This window comes from Vidua chalybeata, chromosome 2 (genome assembly GCF_026979565.1).
Source record: "Vidua chalybeata isolate OUT-0048 chromosome 2, bVidCha1 merged haplotype, whole genome shotgun sequence".
Classification (NCBI taxonomy): Eukaryota; Metazoa; Chordata; class Aves; order Passeriformes; family Viduidae; genus Vidua; species Vidua chalybeata.
This window is the reverse complement of record NC_071531.1, coordinates 106,320,552-106,340,459: the sequence shown is the minus strand read 5'-3', so window position 1 is coordinate 106,340,459 and position 19,908 is coordinate 106,320,552.

The window sequence follows — 19,908 nt, the reverse complement described above, 5'->3', positions numbered from 1 at the left end:
CTTGTGTTCTATAATGGCAAAGGTCCATAGCTAATTGTTGTAGGTGTACTCCTAGTGAATTACATGACCCTCCTCCCTAGAAATTATTCTCCACTCACACATCTTTCAAAGCACTAATTCCCTTTGTACTAAAGCAAACTTCAAGTTATATACCTTTTCAGCATTTAAACTTTAAAAAGTGCAATGTGAACACCTGTTTTAGTTGATAGCCATCTGTTTTCTCAAGAAATCAAAACCTTAATAACATGGAATTAACAGATGGAGAGTGAGGCCTAGACTGAGCAGGTTACTGTGTGTGTCAAGATAACATAAAAAGTTATATTTTTAATGAATCATTCACACCCTCCATTATTCTCATCTGTCTGGGCTGATAACCCATCACTATTCATTTGCTCCTTAAGGGACTTGCCATTCAAAGGCAATTGAAGATCTTTTAGGATTTGGCCCACACTAAATGGATAATTAACTATCAGAATGCTGCCTGAAATAGCCAATTTCAGCAAAATCCCTGTGGCCAAATTCTAAAACTAATTGCACAAAGATTTTAGCAGGAGCACAAAATTGGGTGTGGATGTCTATGTGCATGAAAAAAAAAAAGTTAAATAGCCTAATATATCAGTACACTGCAACTATATTTCCAAAACAAAGGTCTTCAAACCTGACAGCATCATAAGAAAATCTGCAAGCAGATATTTTTACTGTAATTAAAACACCTTTATTTTATTTCTTCTATGTCTGTCACTGCTTCTATGACACAAAGCCCTCCACTGTAGAAGAAGAGTTTTGAGTACCTGGCCTGGAGCAGTGTGTGCTGGGCATACAGGAAGGCCAGGACTGAGGTGACAGGAGTAGCCCATACACAGGATGGGCCAGTGGCAAGAGGTGTGTGGCCAGTCCCTCCAGAGCCACTGGCATCTCGTCCTCAGTGCAGCAGCTGAGAGACTGGGACCACGTCCTCACATCTGTGCAGCTCTAGTCCAAAGAGCCAGTTCAACTTTTCCTGTTCCCACAGAGTAAATTGAAGTGCCTTCAGAAAAGTTCCATTTAGAAAGAAATCTGGGGAAAGTATTGATTTGCCTTTTCTGAATGCTGAGGTGAATGCTAAATAAATTGGAGCAGCTTGCAGAATAGGCAGAAATCAAGATAAACTTGAGTACTATGCTAAGATTGTGTTCACTGCAGTCCTTTGAACAGTGAAACAGACTTCACAGTGAAAATTTAAGCTTTAGATAGATTTTAAATTCTATAATGAGACTGAAAATGCAATTCAGTCTATTAAGCTAGGTCAACTTAAAAAAAAAAAAAGTTTGTTATGTTAAACAAACTTTAGTAGGTTAAACGTCCCACAGAGTATTTCATTTCCAAAATACTATAAATTTCAAACTGCTTCTACTCCAACACTCAATCAGCATTTGGCTACTTGACTGTCTGCTATTGTCCTGTAGGTTCTTTTATCCAGTTAAGTCCAGATAAGTTCTACACAACACATCAAAATAACAGTTATCAGCTCAGAAAACTAGGCCATAAAAAAGAATAGGAACATAATGCATGTAAACATCACTTTCAAAAACACTTTAACCAAATGGATTTTTTTCCAATTTAAAAAGCCTCTAGCAAAATGACCTTCCTTACCACACCAGTGTTTTCACTAACAAAAAACCTTAGGTAATTAGAGCATTCTAAAATAATTTGCAGTTTTTCAGTGGCATATACATTTCTAAATTATCCATTTGGTTTTTGTTAATTTACATGCCTGTCGAATTTCACTGCATCCTAATCTGTCGGGCTCCGTGGTCTCCACTTAGCCATTAACACCATTTAACAGTTGTTAAATAGTGTTATTGCCTGTTGTTATTCTGATGTAGATTCAATTCCAGTGTTAATTGCTCTCAATGTGCTGCTCATAAAACCATCCCACGCCATATTCTGTGCACTCTACTTGGTGGAAATCTAAAGTGAAATGGACTGTATGGGGGTACCTCACTAGGGAAATTCAGTTTATTGAAAAAGCCATACACTTAGGAGAGTTATGAACTGAATATTGGTGTGGTCCCATTTTGAAATGTCAAAAGAATTACAAGGCAGATTTGGGGTGACTGTTCAGAGCAGGAGTTTGGTTTGAAGCCAGCAGTGAAACTGCACATCTGCTTTTCATTGATGTGTTAGGAGGTGTCCATACAATCTATTACTACAAAATTTCAAGAATTTAAAGGTTTGAACACAAAATATGCCTCATTTTACCTTTCATACTTTTTTTATTATTTGAAATCAGAGTTCATGCACTTAGTGTTGGGTTAGAATGGGGGTGTGGTCTCCAAGTGGGTCAGTGCCCACTGCTGGAGTCCATCACCTCCTTTACCATGATAAGAAGTAGCTGCACTAGTGCAACAGCAAAACATCAGGAAGGAAGAGCAAACCTATCTTGAGAACAGAAAGCAATTATTTTTCTTCATTCTACATAGGTGAACTTTTGATCCCATTCTGAGTTTTGACCACAAGGTGGGAATTAATGGTCCTTCTTTAAAGTTCTGTTTCTGTCCCCTCCCTCATCCTTTTTTTTTGAAAAAAACTTTCTCCTCATCCTTGACAGTCTTTAGGGGAAATTACTGCTGCCAACACACTTCCCACTACTGCCATCAGGCAGTTTTGATGCAGTAGGATAGAAAAGATGTGGTATGTGCCTGTAAGATCAAAAGAAGTGCTGATTGTCTCTTGAGACACAGATCTTCCAACCCAGTTCCCCTCGCTCTGGCCCTCTCCACTGCACACAGTGCTGTTCCCTCCAGAAGTCAATACTGGCTACTGAAGTTAATGTGCTTCTGTAGAAATGTACTCTCAAATGGCTAGACTACACGTGGGGACTGAAAGTGAATGATCACAACTTTGAAGGAAAATTTCCTTAAAATTTAATTTTTAAGGAAAAATTCCCTTTTAAAGTTTCAGAGAGAGCTTAATAACTTTAGGTTTGCCTACTTGGCTATTACAGCAATGAAATATTTAGAAGTTTAGTGCTCACACCTGTGCAATTCCGGTTGATTTTCTAGGCCTTACATAGAAATCTGATGGAATTACATCAGAATTATTAAAAACACATCCTTGATGAAATACAGAATTTGGGAAATTTTCCTTTTTTTATACAAAAAAACATAGGGATGTTGATTATATCCAGGAAGTCCCTATAAAAAGAAATAAGTACCAAAAAGTAAGCACCAAAGTACTTTTCAAAATTAACTTTCATTTAAAAATAGAAAAGCCACCATTTCCTCCTAGCATACCTTTGCCAACTTAAGAACATATGCACATTCAGAAATGAAAAACAGAAAAAGAAACTTATTCCCTTGGGAAGAATATTGCAATAATTCCTAAATTACTATTTAAAAAAAAAAGGAAAAAGAAAGATTTCTACTTTCCCCACCAATACATCCCCGGCCATCCTTTTATTTTCTACAGTAAATAAATGATTCAAGCTTTAAAGATGAGGCCCTGAACTCACCACAAAAAAAAAAGCTGAAAGAATTTTGATTTATGACAGATTAGTGCAAAAATAAGATATTCCTCAAATGTATTGGATAAACTCAATGAAAACTTCTCCTATGGGTTATTTATGAATTATTGGGTCTGTATTTCTCCATCACTTTAAACAAACAAGTTTCTGGACAAGGACCACGAAGATCAGACCACATAGAGAAATTCAACTTGATATGAAGTTTCATTTATTTGAAGTTTAATTTCCTTGAGGAAAAATAAAAATAGATTTGAGGAGCCTCACTAGGAGTGAGCACCTGAAGCAATAATGAGAAGGCATTCTGTCAGAAGCAGAGCTCTCTTCTCTCAGACTTGTAGGAGAGCACTCTGCTGGAATTCAAAGAATAGATGCAAAATCTGGAATTGTGGAATTGCTGTAACACAAAACATTTGTCACATATTTCGAGTGGCACTAGTACACCTAAACCCTAACACTGTCCTCTGCATCCTTTCCTTGCTAAAAACAATGTAGAAAATGATCACATTATTAGCCAAGACTTCCTCTCCTTGCAAAGCAAGAGTACAACCCTTAGAAGCATCAAGTCAGCTGTATGTCCAGTGCTATCATTGTAGCAACATGCAATAAAAAGACATAGCAGGGAACAGTAAAAAAGTGAATAGCCTGGAATTTCTCATCTGTTCGAATTTTTCAGGGCAAATCCAAGTTTCAGTTAAACTAAAAATCTGTTCGAAACATCTGGACATCTGTATTTCAAAGGATGCACTTAAAATGGTCTAAAACATAATCTTGTAAAGAGAAATTAATTTTCACAAATGTTTTGAAGACAATAATCCAACTTTTTCAGTATTCTTCTGTATTGAGAATGATACCCCAACATTAGTAAATAAGCACATTTATATATTTACTATGCTGTTCTTATATTCAATTTCTTGGAAAAAAAGCAAACTAAAGCAAAACCATTTTTGCATTCCAGGGGAGGCTATAAATGATTCTGCAGTATAATCCATTCAAGTCTTTTGCAGCATATATACATGTATGATTTAAGAAATAGAAGAAATGCTAGGCTGCTGCCGTCTATAATTTTCAGTAATATCTATGTCCTATTAAAATTATGATCGTCTGGAAATATCTTCTAAATAGGTACATTTACTAGACCAATAAAAAGGAATTATAATCATAAATAAATGTCTAGCCCCATATGAAATACATGTCACTGAAGGTATCGACATATTGATTTTAAATAATTTACAGTTCCAGATAATTGCAAACCTAGATTCCAAGTTGCCAATAATAGAAAACTAATGCATTTTAAAATCCTTGTATAACCAAACTACCCATTGTTTTATCTTCAATTCCAGCTATTAAAGTAACAAAAAAAAAATCCACATATCTCTTTTACTGCTTCATATTGCAGGACGAAAAGAGACTTCATTACTTTTCAGACTGGCATGTCAATATTTATTTAAAGAACTTTACAGTTGTCAAGAGAGTCCTTGAAGAGTTGCCCAGAACTCAGAAACTGGAAATCTTATTGCACAGTGAATCTCTTGTTAGTCATATCCTGGGTTCCTGCAGAAACTCCAGTTTCATTAGGAGAGCCCAGCAATGAGATGGGAGGCTGCAAATGAGACACTGGTCTCTTATTCACAGAAAAACTGAGAGGAAGAAGAAGCAGCATTTGAAAGAGAAAAATTTTTCTAATTATCCTGCAGCAGTCTTTCCCATTAATGATTTGTGTCTGTTATCTAAAAGCAAATACAAAAAAATCCACCTAACAATAAGACAATAACATCTTCTCAAGTTTTATGTATCACTAAAAATAGGGAAAGCAGAGGAAACAATTTTTTTTTTTTTTTTGTCATATGGATTTCATAGTAACATCAGTGTATTTAGCCTTCTCTGCTCCAGGCTGAGCAGTCCCAGCTCTCTCAGCCTCTCCTTGTAGGACAGATGCTCCTGTTCTTCAATCACCTTTGTGGCCCTTCCCTGGGCTCACTCCAGTATCTCCCTGTCTCTTCTACTGGGAGCCCAGCTCTCGACCCAGCACTCCAGATGTGCCTCACCACAGCTGAGAAGAGGAAAAACAGCTCCTCCCTTGCCCTGCTGTCAGCACTCCTTACCAGGGTTACACCCAGATCCCTGTTCTCATTCCTTCAAAATTCCCTCTTTACTGCAGAGCCCGTCATTTTAAGGGGCTATTTTCTATCTTGTATCACATATTACTTTGTAACAGCCTAAGCTACCTCTCTCAGAATTAAGTTTACATCAAGAAGTTATTTTCCTGTTGCATTGTCATTCTTTTGTGCATTTCCAGTACATGTGTGCATTCACTATTTCTATTTGAATAAATGGTACTACTGATTCCTAGTCAAGTAGCTGTTTTTCACATAATTTCTTGTTCCTAACACAGCAGCATTTAGTGGGGATGGTATGTTGTTAAGAAAAAAAAAAAGTAACACTCCTTTTCACTCAAGGTCTGTGGATATCTCAACAAAATTACTCCCAACAAAGTCAATGTATTGTAAAACATGCAATGCAGTCATGTTAACTTATTTCACATTTGTATCAATTGTATAGGAAAATTAGTTTTAATGTATTCATAGCAAAATATTCCTCTGTTACATACTGTATGTCTTCAAAATGTTGCAGAAACAAAAATCATAAACCTTCATATCAGCCACCTAAGAAACAACAAATCGTAAATAAGTAACAGTTAGTAGGAATCCAATATTGAAAGTCCTGTCCAGACTGTACATTAGTACATTTAAATATCTAAGGACAGATTTCTTTCACTCTTCACAGGAAAACAAAGGTTCTGACTTCAAAATCCTTGGCCAACATAATCTATTCCTCTAGGAATATCATTCCCTGCCAGGACTCTGTAAGCAACAGTGCCAATCGTTTTTGGTGCAGGGTCTGTGCTAAACTCAGACAACACCCATAGAAAAGGGAAGTAATGGGAAAAGAATGAACATTAGAAAAAAAAGCTCAGGATTTCTCTTTCCTTTCTTCTTCCTACTTACCCACCATGTTAACAGCTTCTATTCTCCTTTAATCAAAACCCCCAAATCCTTGCTCTTCTATTTAAAGGTTGCCATTCTAGCGTGAGGAGAATGACTGACCCACATTGTTAAATAATCTTTGTATTGCACAGATGTGATTCCCATTTTATAACAACTCGTTTATGAGACTGTTGGTTGTTCAATTATTACTTGAATACTCTTCCTACTTGCATCATGAGAACTTACTGTTGGTTTATTTTCATCTACTCTTGCTGAACTACATCATAGATGCTCTAGCTTCATTTTTTTATTCCTTTTTAACTACATTTTTTAGACTAGACTACACAGATGCCCTGTGATGTACGAACTCTTGGATCCCAGCCCCCCAAATGCCACACACCTCTTTTTTAAAGGTTTTCCATCAAGCTGAGAGTGAAAGACAGAGACAAACAACACGAAGCAGAGCCACTGTCAGACACTGACAGTGCAGAGAAGTACAGACAGATAGATAACAGATCGTAGGGTACTAAGTACCCTACAATTTATTGAAGCAAATAGGGGAGAGTTGAGTGGCAAATTGCCTACGCTGCTCACAAACCAGCAGGCGACCCTGTTTGCCAGCCGTCTAAATTGCTTCTGGGCAATTTGGCACATTTCTACTATGTTGTGCTATTTCTTATGGCATGACTTTGAGTTTTGATCATTCCCTGTTGTGCAAGATCTTTCCAAACACTCGTAAAACTTCTAAGAGTGGTGGTAGAAACAATGGAACACATGGAAATCATTAGCCGATCAAACAAGCATTTAAAGTAATTTGAACTCAGACAGAAAAATAACTGTTTTCAAAAGGAATCAGAAATGCTTTAAATACCAAAAGAAAACAAAATAAACTAAAAGCTCAACAAAACTCTCTACCATAGGTAAGAAGAGATTCCTCTTTTAAAGAACAGAGCATAGGAAATTTGTGAGGAAAGTGGTATGAGAAACAAAACCTTCTTTTGCATACTGAAAAAGATAAATGTGGAAGGAAAACACTGAAGATCCAAGGAATATATAAAAATACAGTTTAATTTTAGGATGATGTTTCTTTTCTTCTTGATGCATGTAAGGTCACTCTCTTAAATTATGGCAAGAATTCCTGCTGAATTCCAAGTCAGGACTCCAGGAAAAAGAATTTCACAACTAGAGTAGTGTTGGATCTGCTGATATTTCTAAGTGCTAACCTGATAGGCACTTTTGTTCTGAGAAATTAGAGGAAACTGCAGTATATGAAGTAAACTCCACTATAATTTTGTGATTAATTTCTGTGCCTGATACTGCATGTGTATTCATACTGATACCAAAATCATACACAGATTACAGGAGCAGGTGGACAGAGAATAAACCATAGTGGTGCTTAATTTAAAAAAAAAAGGCACAAAAAACCCCAGCTGTCTTCAAAAGATAAAAAGCCATCTAAAAGATGAAAATATTCAGACACAAAGAAGACAGTATTTATAGACACTGTACTGGAGGCCCAATGGAAATGCATTTCACCTGTCCAAAAAGGTTTATGAGGACAATAAGAGACATTCTCTCTAAAACACCAGGTAAGAAAGCTTTTGGAAGTAAAAGGCCATTTTGCAGAAGGTGAAGTTATGCCTAAATCAAGCAATAGAGAGGATTATAAATGTTGACAGCTTAAATGTAAACACCAGGCTAGCCCAAAGGGACTGAGAAATGATTTGAAGAAGACATGAAAATTAGTAAGCAACCACTTTTCTCAGGAAAACAGCATTGCTACAGAGGGCAAACAGATCATGATATTTAAAAGAAAAATAGAAGACTGAGCATATCAAATAGAACACAGTAAGAAAGCTTAAGGATTTTCTCATATTTGGATTTATCAAGAAGACTGCTTGTGTGCTAACTTTTATTTTTTTTTAAAGAATGTGTTTGAGAAACTCTTTGAAATCAAAATATCAGTACAAATTCTTGTAGAATAAACTGACAGGTTGTACAGTGACTAATCATTATTTGCCTAAGGTCTTTAAAAACTCAGAGATAAAATATCCAAGCTACTAACTCAATCAGGAACTTATCCCTTAAATTGCTTCAATGGCAAGCATGTAGGAATTTTTAATAGGTTTAGGGAAGATCCAAGAACGAGGAATGCCCTAAATAAAATAATGTAGATTGGTATGATAATTAAGAAAGAGCCTAAGTATCTTCCATAAAGGGAAGTCATGCTTTCCAAATATATTTCTCTGAAGGAGTCACTGAGCAAACAGACAAAGGAAAGTAAAATTTACATTCTAGTTCCATATTTAAAATACGTGCAATAAGGTCTCTTGCTGACACTCAGCAAGGAACTAAGCAGCTATAAAATCACAAACCAGGCCATATCTGAGCATTCTACAGGTTCACCTGTCATGTGACCCGTGTCCATCAGGAGCTGATTCAGTGCCATGAGGCTGATATTCTTTTGTCAATAGCTTTAATGCTTGTTTGGCAATCCTTCTGCTTATGGTGACTTGACATTTATAATGTAAAATAGATAATTATAAAAATCTATGGAAATTCTCTGTTTAGCAAAACCTACAGTTTTTTCTTTAGCACTTCTCTGGCTGGCTATGCACCAATTTTCCATAATCCAAACCGAGATGAATGCAATCATGTCACTGTAGCCACTCAAGAGTTTGGGAAAAGGAAATAATATCGATGGCAAACGATAACACAGAACTGAAAATTACAAACCAACCCAGTCAATAAAAGCAACTGGCTGAATGACAAAGCCAAAAGATATTACAGGCAACACATGCCAAAGACATAAAAGAACATAGCACTAATTAAATTAATCTACCCTGACAAAAGTATGGGATTGGACCTGAGGATATGGATATTATTTGCCTAGGTAAAAATAGCTGGATAAATTAGCTGGATAAATTCGGCAATATGATTTTGCCATACACCAACAGAGTTCAGGAGCAGACATGCTGACTAAAGAAGTATGTTAAAAATCAGCTGCTGTTTTATTTGCAAATAGAACTGGGATACTTTCAGCATAATCCTGTCAAAGTATCCACATAAAGGATGCACAAACCATTAATTTTGATTAGGAGTCACACTAGGAGGTGTTCAAGCAGCATCATCTCTGGCAGAATGTAGCCAAAGCAGCCAACCCCCCACCAAAAATTATGATATTGTTAATTCAACACACTCCTGTTGGCAACAGAAAAACTTGATCATAGCTGGACTAGCTGCTCTTCAAAATCAGTAGATTGGAACAGGAAGTTCAATCTTTGTATCAAAGCTGTATAAGCAGGCAGGGATTTTCTCTTTCCATTTAGCATTCTTAAAATGCATTCTTTTAGCACTGCCAAATCATAGGTTTCAATATTCTAAAATTAAAACTCCCTCTTTCTTGAGCAGTTCCTTGTTGCACTGCTTCATTTCTTTAAGGACTTTTTTAGTCCAAACCAAAACCACCTTGATTTTAATTTTTTTTATAGCTAGTTTAAGCTTTTTAGCACATAAGGTAAGCATTACTTTCTCCTGTGTTAGTGAATACAGAAGGGGGAATTACATTTCCACTCCTTTATGCTACTTCTTGTGGTCCTTCATAATGGAAACACAGAAGGAAAAATTTAGATTAACACACATATATAAAATATATATACATTTCCAGTGGAAAATCTCGTTGACCATAATGCAGAATGAATTATGATTTTATACACTTTAACTACAATCAACATATTCTTTAAATCTCCAATTTAAACCAGAACATCAGCCCATAAATAAAGGGGTAAGAAGAACACTGGGTGAAAATTTGCTGAATATTCTGGTTGGTCTCTCTCCTTTAAGAAGTGAGCAATTCTGCCTAACCTATTCCTGACAGAGACAACTATAACTTTTCTTAAAATTCTCCTGTACTGGCAGCACTTCAACATCCTCAAACTGGTAGTAAAAAAACCCAACTGTTCCTCATGTTTAATATGGATATTTCGGGGTTCACTGTAAACCTACTACACTCCTTACCCCTTGCTTACTATAAAAAAAGAGTTATTTCCTGTAACCACTGAGGAGAAAGGAGAAATATTTCAAGAGTTACAAACTCCGTATCAGTCACCCCTGTACATCAAAAGAAGACTTTGCTACAGCACTTCCAATGGTCAGTTCTTTAAACTGGTATTGCTAAGCACACCTCATCCCCATCTGTCAGTGTCAGAGCAGGGACCAGGTTCCACTCAGTGGTGCCCAGCAATGGGCCAAGAGACAATAGGAAAAATGGAGGCACAGGAACTTCCACCTGAACATGAGGAAGAGCTTTTTTCCTGTGCAATGACAGAGAACTGGAACAGATTTTCCAGAGAGGCTGTGGAGTCTCCCTCACTGGAGATACCCCAGAAGTTTCTGGATGCAATCCTGTGCCACGTGCTCTGGGATGACCCTGCTTGAGCAGGGAGGTTGGACAGGATCACCCTCTCTGGTCCCTTCCAACCTGCCCATTCTGGGACTCTGTGCGCTCTCTGGTTTGCACAGGTGCAGAATCTAAATCTGGCACACAGCTGTTTCAGCTTAGAAGTACTGAGCAGAAGTGAAATTATTTCTCATGAGACATGAGTACTGCTTCTCCATACAGTGATCTGACATTTTTACACATGTGGCACTCCCACAGCCCACCCTTGGCAAAATGTCCTGGGTAGCAACAGCAATTAAGATAAAGTGAATGAAAATACTGTAGAGGAATTAAACACCCCAACTATGCTTTTCCTAAACCTATACTCCTGAGGAGAAAGGGATCCATCAGCCAGGTTCAAAAGTGACCAGGGAACTGCAAGGGGACTCCTGAAATGAAGCAGTCAGATTGAGAGACAATATGGAAGTACAAATACAGTGTGCTGTTCATTCGTAATAGCTGCATCTTATTCTATTTTTTACAGATCTTTTAATCATTTTTATCAAGATTATTTTAAATCCCAATCCTCTTTTATAGCACATACAACCACTCTGTAGCTATTCCATTTGTTCACTTAATAACCATATATCCCAATCAACTACTTAAGCTGTTAGCAAATCTACTCAATAATACCAGATCCTAAAAAGAACCAAGCTGAATCCCACTTGTAATTCCTGCAATTTAAAATTGAAATGTTGATAACTATTCTCTAGAAACAGTTTTATATTAATCTATTTTTCTGGGAACAGACTTTGGTGAGACAATGATTGCCAGGAATCTTCTACTGTTTCAATGTTTTAGCTACTGTCACAAACACATAACTAAATTGACAACAAGATGGATTGCTGCTATTTTCATATTCCCACTGGCCCTAAGATTCCCAGTTAGATATACGACAAACCCTAATATTTTAGGTGTTATACAAGAGTGTCAAAAGGACTAAAGAACAAAATAAAAAGACTAAAAAGAACAAGGAACAAAAGATGGATACAGAAAGATGTGTTATTCCTGCAGCAGGTGGTTGTCTCACTGTATGAATGCTCCAACACTGTTGTGAGCAGGTTGCCCAGAGGTTGTGGACTCCTCATCCCTGGCAGTGTTCAAAGGCCAGGCTGGATGGAGCTCTGAGCAACCCGGTCTAGAGAAGGTATCCCTGCCCATGGCAGGGAGCTTGGAACAGAATTATCCCTAAGGTCTCTTCCAACCCATACTGTGATTCTGTCAAGTCTGATGAAATGAAGGAGAATGCTGAATTAGCAGACACAAAACCCAGATGTTGGAATTACTTTCACATTTCCCATGAAAGGAAAACATGACTAAGTATTTAGTGCAGCCTCATTAAAAGAAGGTTTCAACTACTTGTATGCTTGTATCATTCAGTCCACTTTAAAGAACTTGTATACAACATGCATATTTTTCAGAGACTCTTCTTGGGCAAAACTCACATATCTAGCTTTTGTCTTGGTGTTGGCTGAAAATATAGGAACAGCAGCTTCAGACTGAATGACTGCAATTATCTCTCACCCCTACCTTTTCTACCCAAAAGGAGCTAATTTGGCACCTGTTTATACCATTCGTTCTACAGCTGTTACTTCTCAAGATAATCAAGTATCCATCACCCCCCAAAACCATTTGCCTCTTTTTAGTCTTGGCATTGATGCATTTGAGAGAAGACAGTGTAATGCCAGCACACACAACAGCACTGTGAGTATGATTTGGTCTGTACTATGATTTCTTCATGCAGGACTGATTAAAATAATTTCTGCATTAACAGTGTGATTAAACTCATAGCACTGTTATCTCAACACATCTACATGTGCACAATAAATTCTATAGAAAGGTGTAATTTCTTGCTTTTTCTACAGTGATACATTGGGTTTCTTAAGGATCAGATTTAAATAAGTTGCTAATGATGAATGATTTATTTCAAATTATTCATAATTTATGGTATAGCAGTTTATGGCATGTCTGTGTATCATTATTCCAAGCAGTATGAATTTCAAATAGAGAAACCTAATAAGTAATATCTGTTCTTTGAGACATGGAGGCCAGATAGGAATCCTGTACCTTCTTGGTAAGTTCTGCTACTCCCAGTGTCTGACAAAAGAGCAGAAAGCACCCAAAATAAAAGTAAGGTGGTTTCAGCCCTAGACCTGTCACCTAAAAAACATCATTAGCTCTGGAAAGAAGTTTTATCTACCTCCTTTTTGGGCTATGATGGTTCTCACTTAGGTGACAGCACAGGTAAAGTGAGTAGCTTATCAAAAGTGAAAACAAAACTCCCCATCCACAGTGGCAAGGAAAGGGATGCTCACGGATTTGCAGCTTGAAATAGTACCATAAAGTGCATGTTATGTGATATAAAATAGAAGTATGTGAAAATATAATACACCTGCTAATTAGTATTCACTAGGAAAAAAAGTGAGATGTGTAACCATCAGACTCTGGAACACTTGCTTTGAATTCTAGTCCTTCCTTTGAAAACAAGATCTCGGATTTTTACTTCTGTGATGAGCTTAGGAACAGCGGCCAAAAATCTGGGATCAAGTTGTTTAATATTCAAGGCTTTTTTTTTTTTTTTCTTCCTTTAGTAAATTATGGCAATCATTTCATTTCCTAAAAGCAGTATTCCTAAAAATGTACACTCAGTTTAACTACTCGGTAGCATACATAAAGAAAGCATGGGATAATGCTGACATTCTTGAGAAGACTGATTACAGTTTCCCTCATTCTGGTGCTTTTGTAGAAGAATAGTTTAAGAGACAAAAAATCATCCAAGGTATTTTTATTAAGGATTATTTTTATTAAAGAGCAGTATTAAATCATCTATTCTGCTACAGTAATGCACTCTTTAGACAAGTGACATTTGAAAATCCTTGCTTCATATAATTTTAAACTCTGCAAAATCACTGACTGACTAATACATTTCACAGTCCTGTTAGAGTGTCTTATGGTTAGTACTTTATACAGCCCCTGACTGCTATTATCTTCATTTATATGTGTCTATTGCATGAACTTGACTATTCCTTTGGGCTGAGCAAGTAGATAGTCACTTTTGGGAGTATTTGATATGGTGTATTTGATTAGGTTCACCCTTTGGAAAGAGTAATCCTAAAGGACTTACTTGGTTAGAACAAATTGCAAAATATGGCCAAAAAGATTGTCAGAGACAAAATTCAGACAATCAAAGTACCAACAAGCTGGTGGAGGTAAAAGAACATAGCCTAGCTTTACTAGCCAAATCAGTATTTTCTTAATTTCCTAACTGCAGGTCTACACACAGCATATTCAAATAATTGTTTAAGAAATCACGTATTCCAAGCAGCTTTGTAGACAGGAAGAATGAATAATGACAGTATTTTCTAAGTGAAAAAAAAATCCTGTTTCTATGCAGATTTTGTGTGTGATCTGCTGTGATTTGTAGCTGAGGTTGCTGTTACTTCATTCCTTTTTTTCACACACACAAATTCACACACACAGATTTTTAATAACTTACATTTGTTCATCATGTAGACCAATTTAAAGCAGGGAGGGGGTGGGATGAAATTCATGACACTCACACATTCTCTGTCAGTTTTCATACCTATTTTAGTACTTTATTTGATCTTTATCAATCAGGAATCTGAAGTTGCTTCAAAGCTTCAGCTTCTCAAAAAATAATAAACCAGCCATAAAGGCGAACAGAAAAATCTGTCATTGCTGAACAATGTTACATTCATACAACTGTCATCCATTTGGTTTATCTAGTAAAAACCACAGGAAGAATAATCATCTGATATAAGTTAGACTGCTAAATTACAGCTCCATTTACACCTGCTATCCATTTAGCTGAAGAAGTTCTCTAGCAGTGGAAAACATATACCATAAAAAACCCACAATGTGCCTGATGCAACTGCTTAACTTCGCTTGAGCCATGACATATTTCAGTTACAATAAAAGACTGATTAGGGCAGACAACTGATATACCCACTCAAGAGTCTGAAGAGCACTTTGCTTTACAAGGTTCCATAAGAAATGCTCCTGGAGTCCTGTGCAGGCATGAGTGCTACAGCACCTTTGTAGAAAAACTAACCTTTACCCAAATACACATACAGCCAAGAAGATCAAAATTTTGTTTTACATCTGAAGACCTTGTTGTGTTTTCCCTTTGCACATGCATAGGATGACATCCCCACTCATGCTAACACCTCCGTATGATGAATATTCTTAGCAGTAGTCTAAAGACAAGGTTATGTAAACTTAATTTAACCCTCTTCCTTAGAAGCAGAAAGAAGTGCAAAATCCAGATTATACCTTAGATGTAAGGTTTGCATTAAAGGGATGGGGAAAAACAGAACCAAACAAACATGGAAACCCAAATAACAAATAATTAATATAGGTCCATCTTGATAAGGCCTCTGCAGCTGGGTTAAAATAGATCATATATAGCAGCATCTCTGCAACAAGGTAATCTTCCCCACCCACTGAACAAATTTATATTTATCAAGCTTTTAATTTTTTTCTGTTTGGGATATGGGATAGTTGCAACTCATTATCCTCATTTAAGTATCTAATGCACACATTGATCCATCTTGCTTTCCCAAACGAACATTTCTCCTCTCTAGCTTAACAAAAGAAATTACTAAAAATCCTAAACATAACTTGATAACAGTTGAAATAAATTTTAAGAACCCCAACAGCCAAGAATAATTTATATTATTCCTCTATTAACCTACCATATGTAATTAGTGGCATCAGCCACAGATGCCACTAGGGCATTCAGGGAATCCAACCACGGATTTCAGGGAAGAAGTAAACAACCACTCCCACACAGGAATCACAAGGTGTAACCACAAGTTATGAAGCTTTTAACAAAATCACTCAGTAACTCAAGGTCAACACACCCAAAGTTGTGCAGAGTCTCATGTCTCTCAAAAATAAAGCATTTTTAGAGTGACTCCTACAATCAGAGGGTCCCAACCACAATTTTCAAATCAGCTGTGTAGAATGGATGCTACACAGTAAGGCTGGAAGAAGTACATCCAGCCCAAAGGAATACATAACCCTCACTCTGAACAGCCACACATTTCTGCAGGTCCAGCCCTGTATGTTGTGCTATTGCCTGGTAAGAGCAAATCCCCAGCTGGCCATGACTCTTTCAGTTGCAGAGTCTTTCCCAGACTGAACCAATCTAATCAAAATAGATCTGAAGGCTTTTACAATAAAAACAATAAACAAGAGGTTGGTGGGCTATTAATCAGAATAATTACCATTTTAAGGGGGGAGAATTCACCAAACCAGAGCAGGCATTTGTTTCTAAATGTATTTTTTCCAAGTTCTAGCAAACCCTCTGTGGTCAGGACAAATCTGCCACATCCTCTGTGGACTAAGGGGCTGCTCCTCAAACCTTTCTGTACTTTAGGTCCATTCACATGAGGCTCCTACTCCCCTGGCCCCTTACACTCCCACTGTCCCTCTCTCCCTGGCACCAGATCAGTTATTGCCCAAAGCAGAGTTTTTCTCCCTCCTGGGAAATCACTCCTCCTCATTGATTCAGTCAAAACATTTCTTAAACAAGTAAGAGAAATTGAAATAGATAAAATAGATGCCATCCATCACACAGTAGCAAAACCTTCAGTCTGTGGATATTGAATTTGTCCAGGAAAGCCTTGATGTACAAACTAGTGAGGTCTTCCTGCCTGAAGGGCAGGAGGGATTGTCTGCCTGAGCCAGCTGAGGACTACTTGTCCTGTTCACAGCCTGCTCCAGACAAGGAGCAGGCTGTGAACTTTCCATGGTGTGAGAGAACAAGCTCTGAACTGCAAATAGGCTCTGCACAACCAAGTCAGCCTCTCCCACCACTAAGTTAAGCCAGGGGGAATGCAGCAGCCCTTTGTGGCTGCTGCAGAGCATGAAGGATTTTCCTTTCCCACAGCTCTTGCCTTGACCCTTCATCTCAGGATGCTGTTCTTATATGGATTAGTCTGGTTCCAAAATCTTCTAAAAATCTTGCTTAATTAAATCTCCAAGGAACTGTTATGAACCTAACAGAAATAGCACTTAGTCATGCTGCCTATGCCCCTCTGCTTTACCTCAGAGGTACGGACTTTCACCTGCCAAAAGCACTGTTGAATTTGCTGCTAGCGCTGTGAGGGGTCTTTTGTTATTACTATCATTCTGTAAAGGCTGACTGCCTGCAAGCTGCCTAAGGGCTAGAGTGTTGGGTTGCCTGGGTTACTCTTTCTTCCAAAACACAGCTAATGCAGAAGGACATTGGGAAAGAAGTGATAAATATTTTTAGTAATATTAAAAGTGAACACCCAGGGCTCTAAGAAAATATTTTCCTTTGAGGTGCAAGCAAGTACTAATGTTGCTGTTAAACACTCTTTACTCAAATTGGAGCAAATGGCCTTTCCTGAATTGCAAATAGAGGAAATCCCTGCAGGAACCCTTCTACACTTTTTCAAGAGCAGCAAGTGTCCATGGGGTGGGCACTGATCTCCTGCTGCTGCCCTATGTCCATGGCAGTACTGTACCACATACAATGAAAACACTTCCTGATAAATCAGCAAATGACATGCCAAGCCCACTGCATGCGTGGCCATTTGTGCCCACACACCCAACACGACAGGGCTGGATCAATAGGACTGTGTCCTGCCAGAAAACAGTCTAAGTCAGTAACCCATCAGGAACCCCACAATCACAAAGTGATTCCCTGTTCATTTTGTATCCAGTTTCAATCAATAGACAGAAATCTCCAAATGCATGAATCCATTTGGATAGACAACGCTGTGGTCACTATGTAGGTTGGTGCATAAGTTTCAATGGACAGACATATTTCACCTTGACCTGTACACACCAAATCTATCATGCAGATACCAAGAAGTGAAAAGTGATGGTAGCTTGGCTCTTGGCTGAGCTTTTACTTGATTTAACCTGTAAATAGACAAAACTACTTGATAAAACATATTCATTAAATTAATGGACACATTCCACTCTGCAGCTTTGGTTATTTTAATGCCTACTGTTAGTAAGGCAATTTGATTGTGGGACTAAAGTTTGCCAGCTGTTTCTTTTTCTCCCCCTGAACCTTCAATCTTCTCTATGCTTGTGATATTAAAGTCTTTAATTATACAATTACAGATTTTTTTATTATTATTAACTGCTAACTCATTTTCCAGTGGGAATGATATTGTCTTGTAATAAATTAGATCTGTGTAGCAATAAAAGTCATATCAACAGCATTCTTTCCTATTAAGGATTATGGCTATTCCTGTTGAGAATGATGATTACAAGAAAAAAGAAATTGTAAAACTGAAAATAAGAAATAAAAAGATGACTTCATTTAAGGCAGGTCTCAATAACTGGATTCTTTAATTAGATACTGCTCTGTAAAGTTATGAAAGTCCCTGAAAAAAAGGGGGAAAAAAATCACTATTTTTTCATTTGATTTGTGGCCAAATCTTCATGTCCAGCTGCTGAATATTCTCATCAGGAAATTGTATTAATGCCACCTGATTTCTGAGTGTTTCACAAACCAAGTGTACTGAAATGTGGTCCCATTTTTAGTGATTCAAAGCGATGCCTATTGGCTTTCAGTCTTATCACCTCATAGCTGACACAAAACACCAGTAATTATTCTACTTTGACTTAAAAACTTGTTGTAAAAAAGAAATAATTTTTTAAAGTCAAATATTAGAAGCATCACATATAGTAGCAAAAAAAAAAAAAATTAATTCCACCTTCAGAGCAGGATTTGAACAGCAGCCTAGAAACTGAAATGAACATATGGAACTAGAAAGAAAAACCAAGAATGACAAATGGCTGCTTCTTAAAGCTATTTTGTACCTCAAGTGAGGCAAAAGAGAAAAAATATACACTACTTTAAAACACTTCAGAATGCAAACACTTAAAGAAGCCTAAAGTCTTGTTTTGTCTTCTGAATACTCACATTTGCATTCCAAGTACAACATGAATATTATTTTCCTTGATTTTGAGATTCAATAATAACATTCTCAGTGGAAAAGGGGTGGCATCTGACTGCAGGAATGTATTTTGCTTTGAGTCCTAATTACCTGTTGCCACTTTATATGAACAGTATTTTATATGAACAGTATGACAGCATTTTTTTCTGTTGCATGTTTAGTAAAGACATAGTGCCTGTACTCTGGATGTCCAGGTACAAAAATACCTTTTTCCTTTGTCAACTTAGTATTTTCTGTGCTCCTTAGTGCCATTTTGACGTGGTGGTAGAGGGTGGTAGCTGAGCTGCCCTTGAAACACAATGATGTTTCTTGCAAATTCATCCAAGAGTCAAAGTTTTAATAGATTAATTAAACTTGTCAAACTCTTTAAAAGCATTTTTCCCTAAAGAAATTTATCACCTATGAAGTAATGAGCTAAAGTGCAGTAGCTAATTACCTGCAGAACGTCAGAAGTACAGAGCCTTTCAATGTAGGGCTACCCTGTTGCATTAGCCTATGAATCTGAAAAATAACCCACCATAATGTAGGAGATGTATTAAGGAGATATCTTAAAATAAGGCTCCATAATACTCCTCCAAAAACAGTCATGCTCTAAGTTTTAGAGAAACTAAACTTCTAATAGCACAACCATGCCTAATTTCATTTTATCTAAGTTGTGTTACCCATAAGCATCCTTCTTCAAGTTTGTCTATGTACAGAATTGGAAATTGTATGTCCACAACTCCTGTACTTAGTTCCAGCCTTAGATCCCTCTGAGGAACTACAAGATATTTGATTTCTGAACATATTCATAGCTACTTGTGCTTTTTACCTCTTTCTGTCAAGAAAACTTGATCAATGGAAATCAAAATATAGCCAGACTACATGCTTGGTGTCTGTTCCAGCTAGAAAACTTTTCCACCTCACATAAACAAAAAAAAACCCAAAAAAACCACCAAATCAGAAAACCTCCAAAATTGAAAAATTGCCAAAAAAAAAAAAAAAAAAAAAAAAAAAAAAAAAAATCCCAAACCAAGT